The sequence below is a fragment of the Gastrolobium bilobum genome, unplaced genomic scaffold (assembly GCF_033153095.1).
Source record: "Gastrolobium bilobum isolate Gb01-03AN ecotype WA unplaced genomic scaffold, APGP_CSIRO_Gbil_v1 utg282117, whole genome shotgun sequence".
NCBI lineage: Eukaryota > Viridiplantae > Streptophyta > Magnoliopsida > Fabales > Fabaceae > Gastrolobium > Gastrolobium bilobum.
The window spans coordinates 1-16,603 of NW_026895531.1; the positions used below are offsets into that span (position 1 = coordinate 1).

Consider the following 16,603-nt stretch of genomic DNA (forward strand, 5'->3'; position numbering starts at 1 on the left):
TGATGCCTAAGGTTGATGGACACTTGTCTCCCAGGATAGAACGGATTTCGTCTGAGGAATGGTGGCACTACCAATCAACAGCCCAAACGAACACAACAAAATGCCAGAGGAAGTCACACCGGAGGATGAACAACAGTATGCAAAACCGGAAGAAGAAAAATTCCGGCAGAGTTTAAGTGCAGGAAAAACTGGATAGATTTCTGAAGGTGTCAGTGTCTATTTATAGACACTGACCGGTCACGATGAACAGTCGCCGGCGGCGAACCGCCGTGTCTGATGGCGGCGAACGGGTGCGACCGGTGACTGTTCCGACGAACAGATACGACCGGTGACCGGTTCAGCGAGCAGACACAACCGGTGACTGGTTCACGAAGGGAAAGAACCGGTTCGGTTCAATACTGCTCAAAAAAACCGGCGGGTAGAAACGTTTTTGGTTGGAGGGAAGCAACGGTAAATTTTTTTGGACAAAATATTAAAAAATAATTTAATAAAAAATTATTTTTTTATTACACACTATGAACCGAACCGAACCGAACCGAGCCGAGCCGAGCCGAGCCGAGCCGGCCGGACGGACGGCGGCGGCGGCGCACGCGCGTGTGGTGAACCAATGCTCACCTAGCTCTCCCCCCTACATAAAACATGTAGTGACCCAAGGGCCAATCTAAGAGAGGGAAATGGGAGCTTATATACTCTCCCATTTCCTACTAATTGTCCAATGTGGGACTTGTTGACACCCACACACCTCTTCATCTTCCTTTTTTCTCTTTTCTTTATTAACCCACTTCTTATTCATAACCAATGGATCATTGTACATTAATTCATTCATTAATTCCAACAATCCCCCACATGGATAAGAAGTCAAATCATCGTGACAAAATGCATAAGAGTATAAATGCAAAGTGTAAATTCCTCAACGAGAAACAACTGCATCGAGATAGGTGGAGTTACCTTTGAACCTTCTCTAGTGAAAACCTATCGGATATACTCGGTCAATCGGTGGTCTAGGTCGACTTGAACCGTCAACCTTTAGTGTATACCTAGACAATAGGAGTCACACAATTGCTTCTCTAGCATTGTTGGTCCTTTGTTGCGCTCATTTTGGCCGTGGGACACCTGCCTGGTTCTGCGAGTGTTTTAGAGAATCGGCCTTTAAAAATTCTCATAGAAGCGGCCCTCACTTCACACTCACATAGGTGATTTCTTGTGATGTAAATCACTATACATCATCTGAACACAACAGATTAAGAAATCACTAAAAGCCTTAATGCTTACCCTCATAAATACACTGTCTTGTCTTAGGAATGAGTATGAGTTTAAAAACTCCACAGTGTTTGAACAGTTGACCATCACTTAGTTGTCTCTTTGAACCTAGTTCATGGGATCTCCACTCTTCTAGGTAGAGTTACCGCAATGCTCAACAATTGATAGGCCTTAAACCCATTCCTTTCGACAAATTTTCAACCAACTCTCTAGGAATTCTTTTGGTTAACGGATCCGCTATGTTTTCCTTAGACTTAACATAGTCAATTGAAATGATTCCATTCGAGAGTAGTTGTCTTACGGTATCATGTCTACGACGTATGTGTCTAGACTTACCGTTATACATGACGTTCTTGGCCCTTCCAATAGCTGCTTGGCTATCACAATGTATGCATACAGATGGTACCGGTCTTGGCCAATTAGGAACATCCTCAATAAAATTACGAAGCCATTCGGCTTCTTCACCGGCCTTATCAATTAGGAATTTTTTGGACAAAATATTAAAAAATAATTTAAAACATGTAGTGACCCAAGGGCCAATCTAAGAGAGGGAAGTGGGAGCTTATATACTCTCCCATTTCCTACTAATTGTCCAATGTGGGACTTGTTGACACCCACACACCTCTTCATCTTCCCTTTTTCTCTTTTCTTTATTAACCCACTTCTTATTCATAACCAATGGATCATTGTACATTAATTCATTCATTAATTCCAACAGCCAACACTAACCATCTTGTTCATTTTTCACACCGTTAACTAATCATATTATTTGTCAATAATTTTACAATTGATGTTACTACTACTACTACAGAATTAAACAATTAATCAAGAGTTGGGAGGAATGGATATCATAACTAAGACTCCATGGAAGCCAGGACGAACAATGCACTATCATGATGTACTCACTACAGCCAAAATATGACCAAAACCAAACATTAGTAATAGATAAAATCATATGTTCGGGAGCATTTTCTGCACTTACAAAATAATATTTCACTTTAACCAATGATTGTATTAACATAAACATAAAAATATGGACTTTAAGATAACTCAGTTACTCAAGGGTCCATATTTGAGGTAAATTCCCCAGGCATCTGATAACTGAAAAAGACATCAAAGAAATAGAATTAATATTAATATGACTAGAAAAGTTGGCAGTTAGACTCCGAAACACAGCGAAAGTACTACGGATTTGTGCTTTTCCAACCTTGGGCGGGAAGAGATGTGAGATGCTGTTCTACAACCAATATTTTTCTTCAACTTTCAATTCCATTCTGTCAGGATAAAGAAATTATATGACTTCTGAGAAGGGAGAGTCCTTTACAATAAGCTTGCGTTGCTTCCACTTCCTAAGAAGGATCCCGATACTGCAAATAGAAGTAAATTATCAATTTCGCATCAGAGTGAACAATTAAAGAGTAAGAAAGTTGCTAGAGAAATATAATATAAAAATAATTAATATGGCCTTTGCCTATCAGTTTAATCTTAAAATTTTGGATTGGATTGAATTGATGCTTTACATAATGCCTAAAACTATTCTATTAACAACTTTTTTTCAGCCAAAAATGAAGTTATATTAAAAAAAAAACTGCTAGAAACCCAAATCGCATGACAATATAGCGGGATACATTAATACATTAATGCTAAGCACAAATCTAGCGAAGGAACAATAAATCATGTAACGTAATATGTTATTAAAAAATTCAAAGTGAAGACATACTAGATCAGTCATGTTTTCAAGGAAGTAACTCAGGACTAGCTTTGTGAAGAACAAACAATAGGCTCTATTGCAAGAGCAGCTGGTCAGCATGCCCAGTCAAAAGTGCCAACCATTAGAACGCCAATAATTTCTTGCATTTTCAAGGGAACGGGCATGTTTAATCTTCAAAAACAGCTTGTAAGCCCTCTCTGTTTCATATAAAGTAAGCAGCCTGTTAGTTAGTTTACTATATACAAGCCTGCTTGGGCAGAACCCTTTGTGCAAAGACTACTCCATAACAAGAACAGCATTTTCAAGTTGTCCTATGTTACAAAGACAACAGATGATATACTCATATACTTCAACATCAGAACTATACCCGCATTCTTGCATCTCCTGCCAGTCTCTTAACAATGTTCCACATTTTCCAGACTTTGAAAGACGCATAATCAGTATCTTGTAAGCATCCATTGATATCAAACACCCTAATTTTCTTGTCTTCTTGTAAATCATCAAAGCAGCATATGGTGGGCCGTAGCTATGATGGGTTCGAAAGTGGCACCATAGTCAAACTATGGAGCGCATACATGGGTGGAAAAACAAAAAAAATTCGCAGCGGAAGCATAGACCATCTATACACCCCATGTATGAATACTTTACGTTGAAATGATATAGGGTTTCAGAATTACCTTTTCACTTGTAGGCGCAAAAGGATGACGCCCTCCAACGGTGATCCACATGGTTATCTCCTTCTTGCTAGCGAGAACTCTTTCTCCTTGATCCCTTATACTCGGTGGCTGGTTAGGCGCATGCAAGGAAGAGGCTACCAAGTGTTTGGATTATTTTTATCAAGACTATAATGGTGTCTTGAGGCTAGGTGATGGTGCAATAAGAGAGAGAAGAGGAAAGGTTGGAGCTTTAGAATCACTTTTTATTCGGGAGAGATGTAGCATCAGGTTTTTTTTATATAATCTGATCAACCACATCAGCCCCTTTTGATTAGTCGCACAAATTAAAGATGAGAGGGACTTTCCTTGATTCTCTCCTTTTAATTAGGCGCCCCACATCAGCCTCCTTTAATTAGGCGCACACATTGAATGATGAGAGGGACTTTCCTTCATTCTCTCCTAGGCGTCCCTTTAATTCCTTTCCTTTCCTCAGAAATTTTGTTGCAACAGTATTCATTTAAATTCCGAATTCAAATGAAAGAGTAGTTGAGAGAATCTTCATCCAATCTCTATTGGATTATTCCTTTAATTATTCTCAACAACTAACCTCATAGAATTTAAAATTCAAATTCAAATTTAAAATTCCAATTTGAAATTTAAACTCAAATATAAATTCCATCTTATCCCAGTTCGTAATTTGAATTCGAAATTCAAATTTTAAGTTTCAAATTTCAAATTTCAAAAATTCAAATTTCAAAATTCAAATTTCAAATTCGCCTAAATCTTATTTTGGTCAAGTCAACTCTTTGACTTACTAGGATTCATGCCCCAAGGCCTCTTTGACCTATCATCATATTTGGGCCCATTAGTGGAGAAAACTCTTTCACCACTAATGCCCCAAAAGGGCGCATGGATCAAGTGGGCTTGGAGTCCTTACTCCAACCCAACTTGACTCATAGTCTTGACAAAGCCCAATAACTCATTAATGGTCCAAACTTGCTATAACTTGCAATAAGGAATAACCTTTGTGTGTGACCCCTTAGGCCCAATTAGTTACTGACATAAATAAACTTGAATCAGTTAAACTCCTTTAAAAGTCCCAATTCATTTAATGACTACATGATACACTAGCAATGCTCTGTAGCCCCAGAACTAATTGAGTTGATCAAGTGATTTACTTTTCTAATTTGGATACCGTGCCAGCATTATCCCTCACATCGTCATTCACATTTAGTCGAGAGCAAGGATAGAGTATATCTCTCTTTATTGACTAAATATAATATTACATAGGAACTAGGAATCTTCTTCTATTGACTCTAAGACAGATCATGACTCTTCATGATCTCTTACTATGCATAGATTCCCGAGTCAACTAGAAGTCATCTCAACCCTACCGGTCTTTGTGAACGACTAATCCCTTATAGGGGATTGTGAGTCCTTTCGATATGTCCATCTATACTTATGTATTCGAGTTATACCCAAGAGTACACTGTTCTCCCCATTTTCAGGAGTATAGAGTTGTACAGTCAAAGTATAACTCTAGGGCATAGTATTCAATGACATCCTTAAGTCTAGGACGATCCGCACTACCAAACGTTCAGAGACTTTACAAATCCAATGATACTCTCCATAATGAATCCTTGTGGAGTCTCTAAGCGGGTCAGTTCAGTGCTATCTTTTCTCCAACAGATCCACCCACGACATCAGCTAAGGCATCATCATGCCTGCATTCCATGAGGTCCCTACCTTGTATCTCCATACAAGTAGATGATGTCGTACTAGTCTTATTGAAATCACCAATACCCTTTCTTGGTGATTCAAGACCAGGAACATATTTTAGGTAATAGACATTCAGTGTCCTCGAGTCCTCATGATCATGATCCCTATCATAGATCCCCGAGTGAACACCTGTTCTATTCCTAGGGTCTTTATCTTTAAACGCATATTAACAATAAAATATTGGCGATACATAAATATGATAAAGATAAAGTTTGCTCATATTTATTAATCGTGAAATACTAAATAGAAAAAGGTGTTCATCTGATAAAACAGATTGTCTCTAGGACACCTATATACTAACAAGCTACATAAATGTTTGATGAATGAAGTTATAGTCCCCGTAGAAGGCACAATTCCTTGCCTTAACATCTCATCAAACATCAGAAATGCATCTGCCACTTTCCGGGATCTAAGAAAAGAAGTAATTATTCTAGTATATGTATCAAGATTAGGTTTAATCCAGGAAACAGCCTCTTTGCAATTATGCAAGGGTAAAGCTGCGTATAAAGATTGCCTCCACCCCACACTCGCTAGTCGGGTTTAACGGGGAGTGGTTTTTTTTAAGTATCAAGATTAGGTTTAAAATTATCACTCAAAATCCCATTATAATACTTCATACATTCATCAAAATCTCCAACTCATATGAAATTGAAAATCATTGCATTATAGGCAGCAGTATCCGACTGGCAAGTTTTCTCCTTCATATTACAGAAAACCTCAATAGCCTCTTCCAATCTACCTGCTCTGCCCAAACCCTCGAGAAAGAAACTAAACGTCGTGCAATCAGGACGAAAGGAATCAGCTTCCATTTCCTCCATAATCCTCTCAATCTCATTCACTCTTCCAAACTTAGACCAACCACCAAAAACAGCATTCTATGTAGTAACATTAAAAGGTATCCTGCCTTTCATTGAATTAAAAACAGAACTTGCAGCACCTACATGAGACCGTTGACAAAGGCACGACAAAAGCACATTCAAAGCCTCTGTATTGCTATTCATCCCGAGATCATCCAAGGTCCCAAACACTTGAATTGCTTTAGACACATGACCAGCCCTAACAAAACTATCAATAACAATAGATAACATTAACAAATCAGCTTCTATTCCATCCACCTTCATGTCATTCAACACTTCCATCATAAACATGAAAAACTTCCTTCTACCTAGTGCCTTAACAATCACATGGTAGCTACCAATATCATTAGGCACCATTGGCTTTTAATTGCCCACTTAAAAAATGTAACCATGGCTTCACCACCAAGATTCCCTGAGTTCAGTACCTTACCAAGAACATCAACATTCACTCAACACCAACATTGGATAAAGCTTGTTCAATTGCAGCCTTACCCTTTAGCTTCTGAAGAAAAACTCCACGCAGTTTCTCTTCAGGCGATAAAAACCCATCAACGGATTTCGCTTCTGCTACTGATTCTGATTCTGATTCGCAGTTTTTTGACATGGGTTTCTCCAATTTGCACCTGGCTATCGATAAAAGCTCCTAGATTTTCTTGAGAACGAGGCGTTCGTTGAGATTGGAACGAGTGATTGTTTGATTACGGAACAGTTCTTCGTGGTCCAAAGAATTTTGAGGAGCGTGGAGAGATGAGAACGGAGATGAGGGGATGAAACCAAGAATGGAAGCAACAGAGTGTTTCACTTTGGCAAAGCGAATGAGAAATTGTAGAGATCGAAACGCCATGAATGATGAACTCCACCAGAGGTCAAGACCACTAGCAGTATGAGCGAATTATTTCAAACTACTGAAACATTATTTTCCGATAAGGGTTTGCTTTTTCTACGATTAATGTATATAATTTATCTATGAGAGTCCAAAATGACGTCATTTTGAGGCAGAAATTAAGTTATTTTTGTAATTATAATTTATTTCAGGGTTAGAACAGTCTTTTTCATCATAATTTTTTAATATTTCAACCCAAAACGACGTCGTTTTGGGAGCGAATGTAAATAAGTTATCTACATTCACTTTAGAAACATTAAAGCCTTCCAATAATCTCCTAAATTCATTCAAGAATAATTTTTTTTTTGGAAAAGTTCAACGATGCCCTATCAGAATTTTTTTATGCCCCTGTAATTTTTTTTATCTCATATGCCCCCGTGCTTTGTAAAAAATAAAAAATCACAGGGGCAAATATGATAAAAAAACCACAAGGACATAAGTAATTCTGGAGTAAACCACAGGGGCATTGGTGAACTTTTATCTTTTTTTTTGTATAGCCAACAGGTCGGAGCCCCCAAAAACAAAAACAAAGACACAACACCAAAACATAAACAGAAGCTACTGGATCACTAGAGCTCGCGGTCTTCTCACTTAAGATCAGTCAGATAAATAACGTGAATGCCAGGTGGTGGTTCTTCACAAAAAAGATATTGCACAGCCTCATCATGCTCCAAGATAAAATTTGCCATCCAATCCGCACAAGCATTCCCTTCCCTGAATGTGTGATTGAAACTAACCGACCAATCTTTCTAAATCCATGCTCGTATCCGAGAAATCAACTGAATCTCACGAGTTGCACACCCCACAACTCTGCTCTAAAAGAACTACAAATTCCAAGTCTATAAGCAAATCCACCCAGCCATATCCCTTGAAAATCTCTCATAACCCCACCACAAGCAGCTATGCCAGGAGCTCCAAGAGCAGCACCATATGTGTTAACCTTAACAAATCCCAAAGAAGGAAATTGCCAAGAAATGTCAACATACATTTTTTCTGCGTACAGCTGAATGCTCATTTCCTCTTCCCACAACCATCTCAACATCATGAACAAGCTTCTGAATTAGAACCTCTCTCGACCTGAAAGGAGGGATACCGGTGCCATGCATCTTCTTATTTCTCCATTGCCACACTTTCCCGCAAGTAAAGAAAAACAAAGAAATATCAGTTCCCACAATTATATTTTTTGAAAGCCACTCATCCAAACCTTGCTGATAAAAATCAGAATTTCCATCAATGGAAACCAGACTTAACCAAAGTTGTTTTATCTCCAAAGAGTCCCTCAAAGCATGCAACATTGTCCACATTCAGAGTTACAAATGAGGCACTTATCATTCCCCCCATATGATTGAGCAACTTTATTCATAGTTAATAACCCATGATGAACCACTTTCCACATAAAAATTTGAACTTTCTATGGCCCCTTTCATCCCCTGATATTTTTTCAAAATTTTATTCATTTCCCCTCACACCTCTCAGCTCACTAAGAGTATTATAAAGAACCTTTATAGATACCACACTTTCACCTAAAAGATCCCACATCTTTCTGCCAGTGCCATCAAGACTATTCGGAGGCAAAGTATTCTTAAATACATTAATTATATTTTCTGGAAGCCAGCGCTTTAACTCCCCATAGTCTCACTCCCCTTCCACTGTTATCATATCAGCCACCTTCCTGTTTGTATCTATATTTTGATCCCAATTAGATGCAACTTCTTGTAGAGATGATTGAGACGTTACCATCTATGCTGCCAAAAATTAATTTCCTTTCCATCTCCAAGAACCCATATGAGACAACAATCCAATTCCTCCCAAAGCCTACACATGTTTTTCCAAAAATTTGAATCACCATTATTCACTGCAAAAGGACCATTCTGGGTACTCCTTGCTTCATATTTAGCATGAAGCACTTTAATCCAAATTTGATTAGATCCAACGTGATAACTCCAAGCTCTCTTAGCAATAAAAGCATCATTCATTAATTTCAGTCTCTTCAGCCCCAACCCACCACAACACTTAGGACGCGAAATACATTCCCAACTGATGTCATGTTACTTCCTACTATTCTCACCATCTCCCCAAATGAAGCCTCTTTCGATTTTTTCAATTTCTAAACAAATTGCTTGAGGAATTTTACGGCTTTGCATTTGAAAAAATAGAATTGTTGTCATTACCAATTGAGCCAAAGTGATACGACTTGCCTGCGATAGACACTGTTGCTGCCAAGAATTAAGTTTAGACCTTACTTTGTTCACAATACTCTCATACAAGTCTCTAGTTGCCCTCCCATGTTGCATCATAGACCCCAAATAACGACCCATATTTTTAACTCTTCTAAAACCACTACGTTGAGATATCCTATCAGCCACCACATCACTTGTATTTCTGGAAAAAAAAATAGTTGTTTTATCTACACTAAGTTTTTGTCCAGAAATTTCTTCAAACAAACATAAGCACTTCATTAATACATCCAATTGCTCCTCACTGGCCTCCATGCAAATCATGAGATCATCTGCAAAGACGAGATGAGAAATTTGAGGCCCTTTAACACCTACCCGAATTGGCTTCCATAAACCACCACTAGTTGCAGTAGCTATAATGTGTGACAATTTCTCCATTGCAATAACAAAAAGATAAGGTGACAGTGAATCACCTTGTATAATACCTATCGTAGGCCTAAATGCTTCCTTCCTACCCCCATTACAGAGATCATTTATATTTGCGCTCTGAACGCAGTTCATGATGAGCTCTATTAGATGTTGCGGGAGTCTAATTTCCTCTAGCGATCTCTACAAAAAAATCCAACTAAGTCTATCATAAGCCTTCATTAAATCAATCTTTATTGTCATGAAAACCTTCATACCCCTCATTTTATGCATGGAATGAATTAACTCTTGCACAATTATAATATTATCTTGCATTTGTCTATTTGGGACAAAACTTACTTGGAATGGGGAGATAATTTTCTACATTACTGGCTTCAACTTCTATACTAATGCCTTTGAAAGTAACTTATACAACATTGAACACAACGAGATGGGCCTAACCTGCGAGATAAACTCTGGATTCTTTATTTTTGGAATTAGAACCAAGAGGGTTGAGTTAACCTTATAAACTTGCTTTGGATTGGACCAAATCTGTCTAATTAAACCACAAACTTGATCCCTCACATAGCTCCACTGACATTGGAAAAAAATAGCAGGAAAACCATCCTTTCTCGGGGCTTTAAATGACCCCATAGATATCATAATATTAGAAATTTTTTGATTACTTGGCACTCTTATCATCTCCATGCATTCTTCTTGGGAAATTCTCGGGTCACAGATTCGCAGAAGAAAGCCATTTGCGATTTGGCACCTCCTCCTGGAAAAGATTTTTGTAAAAACTACACACCAAATTCTTTAGTTCAATCGAATCCTCAACCCAATTCTTTAACTCATTGCGAAGTCTGGAAATCCTATTGAATCTTCTACGAGTTATTGTTTTTAAGTGATAAAACCTTGTGTTTTTATCTCCGTCCACAATCCATCTATGCTTTGACTTCTGAAACCAAATCATTTCTTCATGCAACAACATTTCATTTAAACTCTTATGTATGTTTTCTTCTATTTGCTGGAATTCCATGTTATCTAACAAAATCCTACGAGCTTGAATTTCAGCAAGCTGATGAGAGAGGGGCCAATTCCTACGAAAAATATCTCCAAAAACTTCCTTATTCCAACGAATCGGATCAGGAACAAATTCTTTAAGCATTATATTAAATTTTGTCTCTGTATTCCACCTATCATTCATAAGATCTCCAAAGCTGGGGTGCTCTATCCAAGAGGCTAAAAACCTAAAGGTCTATCATGCCAGTGATTACTACTAGGCTTCAGCCTCAAAAGTAGTGGATTTTGACCTGACTCTAATCTTGGAAGAATATGCACTTCAGTTTCCTCAAAAGAAGAAATCCAGGGAAGGTTTGCAACGACCCTGTCTAATTTTTTATACACTCTATCAAGATGAATCCATTTCGGCCCCTGCCACGTATAATTTGACCCTGTGCATTTTACATCATCCACCTGGCGACTCTCCAAAAATTTAGCAAATCTATGACATTTCTCCATGTAAGAACCCGCACCGTTAATTAAGGTATTTATTTAATTAATTATGTGAAAATAGGAAATGATTCCATAATTGACCCTAATAATTATTAAGAGGCTTTAATAATTATGGTAAGTGATTAAGAATGCTGAAAGTCTCTTTTCGGAAGAAAAGTGCAGATACCGGTTCTGCTAGTCGGTATAAATGCGTACCAAAAAAGTATCCCGGAAAATTAATGTAAGTCCATGATAATTACTAGAATAATATATAGGACTTGTAAAACGAGTTTCAAGTCAAAATAATGAGAACTGATGCCAGAAACTGATACTGGCTATGAAAAACGCGTACCGGAAAGGTGCTCAGAAAAATATAATAAAAATATGACAATTCTTGTAAAATTGAGTAGGTTATGAATCCAGACTTTGGGATTAAAATGCTAAGCGTAGCAGTTAAAGCTAATACTGTGTGTTTTAACCCTTAAGTGGCCTATAAATACAATAGTTGGGCACAAAACCCTAGGTGTGTTTTTTGAAAGAAACTCAGCGGCTGAGTGTGGCTTCTCTTTAGAGTTTCTTGGAGTCCTACCCTTCTTCTCTAAAGTTTCCATTTTTTTCTTCCTCTCTTCCATTGAAACACCACCCATCCATAAAGCTTTAGTGGTGTTGAAGGAGAACCCATTGTTGAAGATTTGGGTGCTTTCTAAACCTCTCAAGCTTTCATTTTTATGTTCTCAAAAGAATCCTAGGTAAATTTAACTATTCCCTCAGTAAATTATTGTTATGTATTACTGTTGAAATATTATTCGTGAAATTACTGTGCGCGGTTTCCTTACATGGCCGTTGTGTTGTCATTTTTTTATGTTTCGGTTTTGGTACGGGTGATTTCAAAATGAAATCTCTGATCAACGTTGGTCCAAGTTATTACCTTGGTTTCGATATGCGTGATTTCAAAATGAAATCTTTGATTCATGATGTTCCAAATTGATATATATTATATATATAAATAAGAATCAGGAAGTCTTAGTTTGTTTCTACGTGATACATATAAGTTTTGTACCCTGGAGTTTATCATTAGAAAGGAAGGCTTAAGGCTTATCTATATAAATTTGTATCCAGGAGGTCAAACTTTTATATATATATATACTATATTATTAAGCTTCATTTTAGAAAATAATGCACAGGGAGACAAAGTCGTAAAAAGGAAACATGCTTACTTGGTATGGTCTTCGAAAACGGAACGTTATATATTTATATATAATAAACAATTATATTTTGTGGCTATATATATATATATATATATATATATATATATATATATATATATTAAGTATCTTAAATTAAATACATTAAATGGTATGTTTTAGAAAGGACCTCTAGGTTCGAAATGAAAACGAAAATAATATCCGATTGCCTTGGAATTTTAGAATATGTATATTGATACTATGATGGTCATTGAACTAGATCTGTGAGTGCATTGGATTCTATTTGTGGTGTGGACCCTTGTGATACCGAGTTCGAGTCGGAGGGGCATACGGGTACAGTTAAGCTTTCGTGTCCTCGGTTTAGCCATGTTGTGGTTCCACCATATCCCATGGGGATATGGTATATGCATGCTGTGTTACATGCTTTTGATGTTTTGGAAATGTTGTTGAGCTATTATATGTTAGTGCCTTGTTGATATGCATAGAGGTGTTCCACCTATACGGTAAGCCTGAGTATATAGAACATACAAGAGGGTGAGGCTGTGGGTGAGGTGCAAGCGGTGTTCCTTGTACTACATGTAGGGAATAGACGTATTCCTACATTTCTCTGGCCAGTAGATAGTGATTACACACATGCCATAGATATCTGTTGCACTACATAGTTTTGGAACTGATAATGATATAAATGTTTTTTGAACTTATATTGCACATGTAAGTGAGCTTGGGGTGGAAGATCCTTGAGGACCCCTTGTCTTACTGAGATTTCTAGTTTAGAGATCTCACCCCACGTTTGGGGAATGCTTATTTCAGGGTCAGGTAATGTTGAGACCTCAGGCGGCAGGAGGCCGGAGCTGAGTTAGATTGCTGTTATATTATGCTGATTGGATGCTGGATTTGCATGCTGCTTTTATGCTTATAGCTTCAGTTTATGCTTTGGAGTTTTATGTTGAGACTTGTTGTTTACTACGTTTATTTGGTGAGCATGGGGATTGTCCATGACACATAGTATTATTATGTCTTGTTTATGTCTTGAGTCTTTTGGAGTTGTAATAATGTATCAGGATATTGTCCGGATTACTTGATGTAATGTCGTGATTTAGATACACACTTTATCTATATATTGAGGTATTTCAGTAGATGTCCTATTGCAATTTTACATACAGGCGTTATTTTATGAAATTGATTAAGTAATCAAGTTGGTAATCGATAATGACGTCTTAATTGAAAAGAAAAAGAATATTCCGCATTTTTAATTAAGCACCGCTTAATACGATGTAATATTAATATTCTGGGTATACACGGGGTGTTACATTTGATGGTATCAGAGCAACGGTTCAAGGGAAAAGCCTATATGTATTGCAATGATTAGGATGTTTGGTTGTGTTTGTTTTGTGTGTTTGCTCCGTCGAGTATTATTAGGATAATGCATATGTGACCACATTGCGTGGGCCTGATCAACTCATAATTTGTGTAACTTGTGTAGAGTCATGGAAAGACCCGGGAGAAACCGCGAGACTTCGGAGGATCGGCCCGATCTTGTCCTGGCTGCATTGGCTGAGATTCAAGCGGCCCGACTAGCCGACCAGGAGGCCATGAGAATGGCAAACCAGGCCATGTTGGACGCCGTGAGAGAGGCGAACAGGAAGGCCACTGAGGCCGTTTTGGAGGCCAACTGTCTGGCGAACATGACGATGTTTAGAGTCATGTTGGAAGAGATGAAGAATGACCCTGATGTTGGTCATTCTCCACCGCCACCACCTCCACCGCCACCACCACCACCTCCACCCAGTCTGCAGGATGACTCTCAGAGTCAGATGGGAGATGGCAGTCATCTTACGGGGGCCATGCAGACCGTCCCTGTTTTTGTTGAGGATCGTGATGAGATCGATCGCCGGCTGAATGCTTTCCGTAAGCATAAGCCATCTGCCTTTGATGAATCCTTTGATCCTGTTGCTGCGGCACGTTGGTTGCAGGCGTTGGACAAGATATTTCGGGTCATGCAGTGCACAGATCCGCAGAAGTTGATGTTCGCTACTTACATGCTGGAGGGCGATGCCCATGAGTGGTGGACAAACCTTTCTCATGTCTACGAGATGCAGGGTCATATGATGACTTGGCCTATGTTCGAGGATTTCTTCTTGGGTCAGTACTTTCCATATGACGCTCAGGAGAGGCAGCAGGGAGAGTTTGACAGATTGGTTCAGGGCTCGTTGTCTGTGGACGAGTACCTGACCAAGTTCAACCAGTTGGTGAAGTTTGCACACTTCAGGATGGCGAGGCCTACTCCTACATTTCTGGCTGCTAAGTTCCGCAGGAGACTTAGTGAGGATATTGCTGGTTACCTAGCTGGTTCTGCTTCTAGAGATTTTGGGTCACTGGTTCAGCAGTGTCGTGATATTGAAGATTACTACAGCTCGAGTAAGGCCAAGAAGGCCAAGGTTGCTGAGGCGACGAAGGTTGCAGCTGGTAGTTCCACTTCTTGGCGAGACAGGAAGTTTGGGAACAAGGGAAAGGGTAAACAGTTGGCAGCTCGGCAGGCGCCGAGTCAGTTCAAGAGGACTTCTGTTTCAGGGGAGTGCAGCGAGACCTCCTGCTCCCAGGTGTTCGGGATGCGGGAAGACTCAATTTGGGCCGTGCTCTACCGGCCAGTTGATTTGCTTTCAGTGTGGCAAGGAGGGCCACTTCTCCAGAGACTGTCCGTCGGCGACGGCGAGGGCTACTGCAGTGCAGGCAGTGCCACTTCAGATGTTCCCCTTCCACCTACTTTGACACCGGTAGTGCCACCATCTTCTGGGAGAGTTTATACTCTGGATCGTCAGCAGTCGGATCGAGCTCCGAACCTTGTCAAAGGTACTGTTACGATTGGTTCATCAGCTGTTGATGTGTTGTTTGACTCTGGGGCTACACATTCTTTTGTTGCTACCCCGATTGCTGTGGGGCTTGAGTTGCCCAGTGATGTGCTTTCTCCACCGATGCGGGTGACTACCGCCACCGGAGAAAGATATGATGCTACCACTGTTCATTGCGATGTGGCATTTCAGTGGGATGGCCGTGAGTTCTCGGTGGATCTGATAGGATTGCCGATGGCCAACTTGGAGGTTATTCTGGGCATGGATTGGATGTCCAGAAATTGTGTGATGATTGACTGTTGTGCCAAGCGTGTAGTGTTGTCTCCGTGTGATTCCACAGCCAGTTCCTCGCCGTACATTTTGTTGCTGCAGGCTAGGAGAGCCTTGAGAGCAGGGGCATTTGGTTATGTCATGTTGGGAGGTTTGGTGAGTGGTACACAGGAGGATATCACTGGCATTCCTATGGTGAGGGAGTTCCTCGAGGTGTTTCCTGAGGAGATTCCTGAGTTTCCGCCACAGAGGGAGATAGAGTTCTCCATAGATCTGTTGCCTGGTGTGGGGCCGATTTCTTTAGCTCCATACCGGATGTCGCCACCGGAGTTGGCAGAGGTGAAAAAGCATATTGAGGATCTTTCAGCGAAAGATTTCATTAGACCGAGTGTGTCTCATTGGGGAGCACCAGTTATCTTTGTGAAGAAGAAGGACGGGACAATGCGATTGTGCACCGACTACAGGCAGCTAAACAAGGTGACAATCAAGAACAAGTATCCCCTTTCTCAGATTGATGATCTGTTGGATCAGCTCAGGGGTGCTTGTGTGTATTCCAAGATTGATCTCCGGTCCGGATACCATCAGATTCGGGTGAATCCGGAGGATGTCCCGAAGACCACATTTCGCTCGAGACATGGTCATTTTGAGTACTTGGTGATTCTGTTTGGTCTCACCAATGTACCTGCTGTGTTTATGGATTACATGAACAGGATTTTCCAGCCGTACCTGGATCAGTTTGTGATCGTCTTCATTGACGACATTTTGATTTACTCCAAGACGGAGGAGGAGCATGTGGGGCATTTGAAAACTGTTCTGCAAGTGCTGAAAGAGAAGAAGCTGTATGCGAAGCCTTCCAGATGTGAGTTCTGGCTTAAGTCTGTGAAGTTCCTTGGGCATGTTATTTCTGCTGAGGGAGTTGCAGTGGATCCGAACAAGATTGAGGTCGTACTGGATTGGGAGAGACCCAAGACAGTTACAGAAGTAAGGAGCTTTCTGGGTTTGGCAGGTTACTATCGGAGGTTCATCAAGGGATTCTCCACCATGGTTTTGCCATTGA

General features: G+C 39.7%; 1 pseudogene; it reads right to left on the minus strand.

The window, feature by feature from the left end:
- Nucleotides 1-3,076: 3,076 nt before the first annotated feature.
- On the minus strand, nt 3,077-6,867 carry LOC133315518 (putative pentatricopeptide repeat-containing protein At5g43820; annotated as a pseudogene).
- Between the last annotated feature and the right edge of the window lie 9,736 nt (nt 6,868-16,603).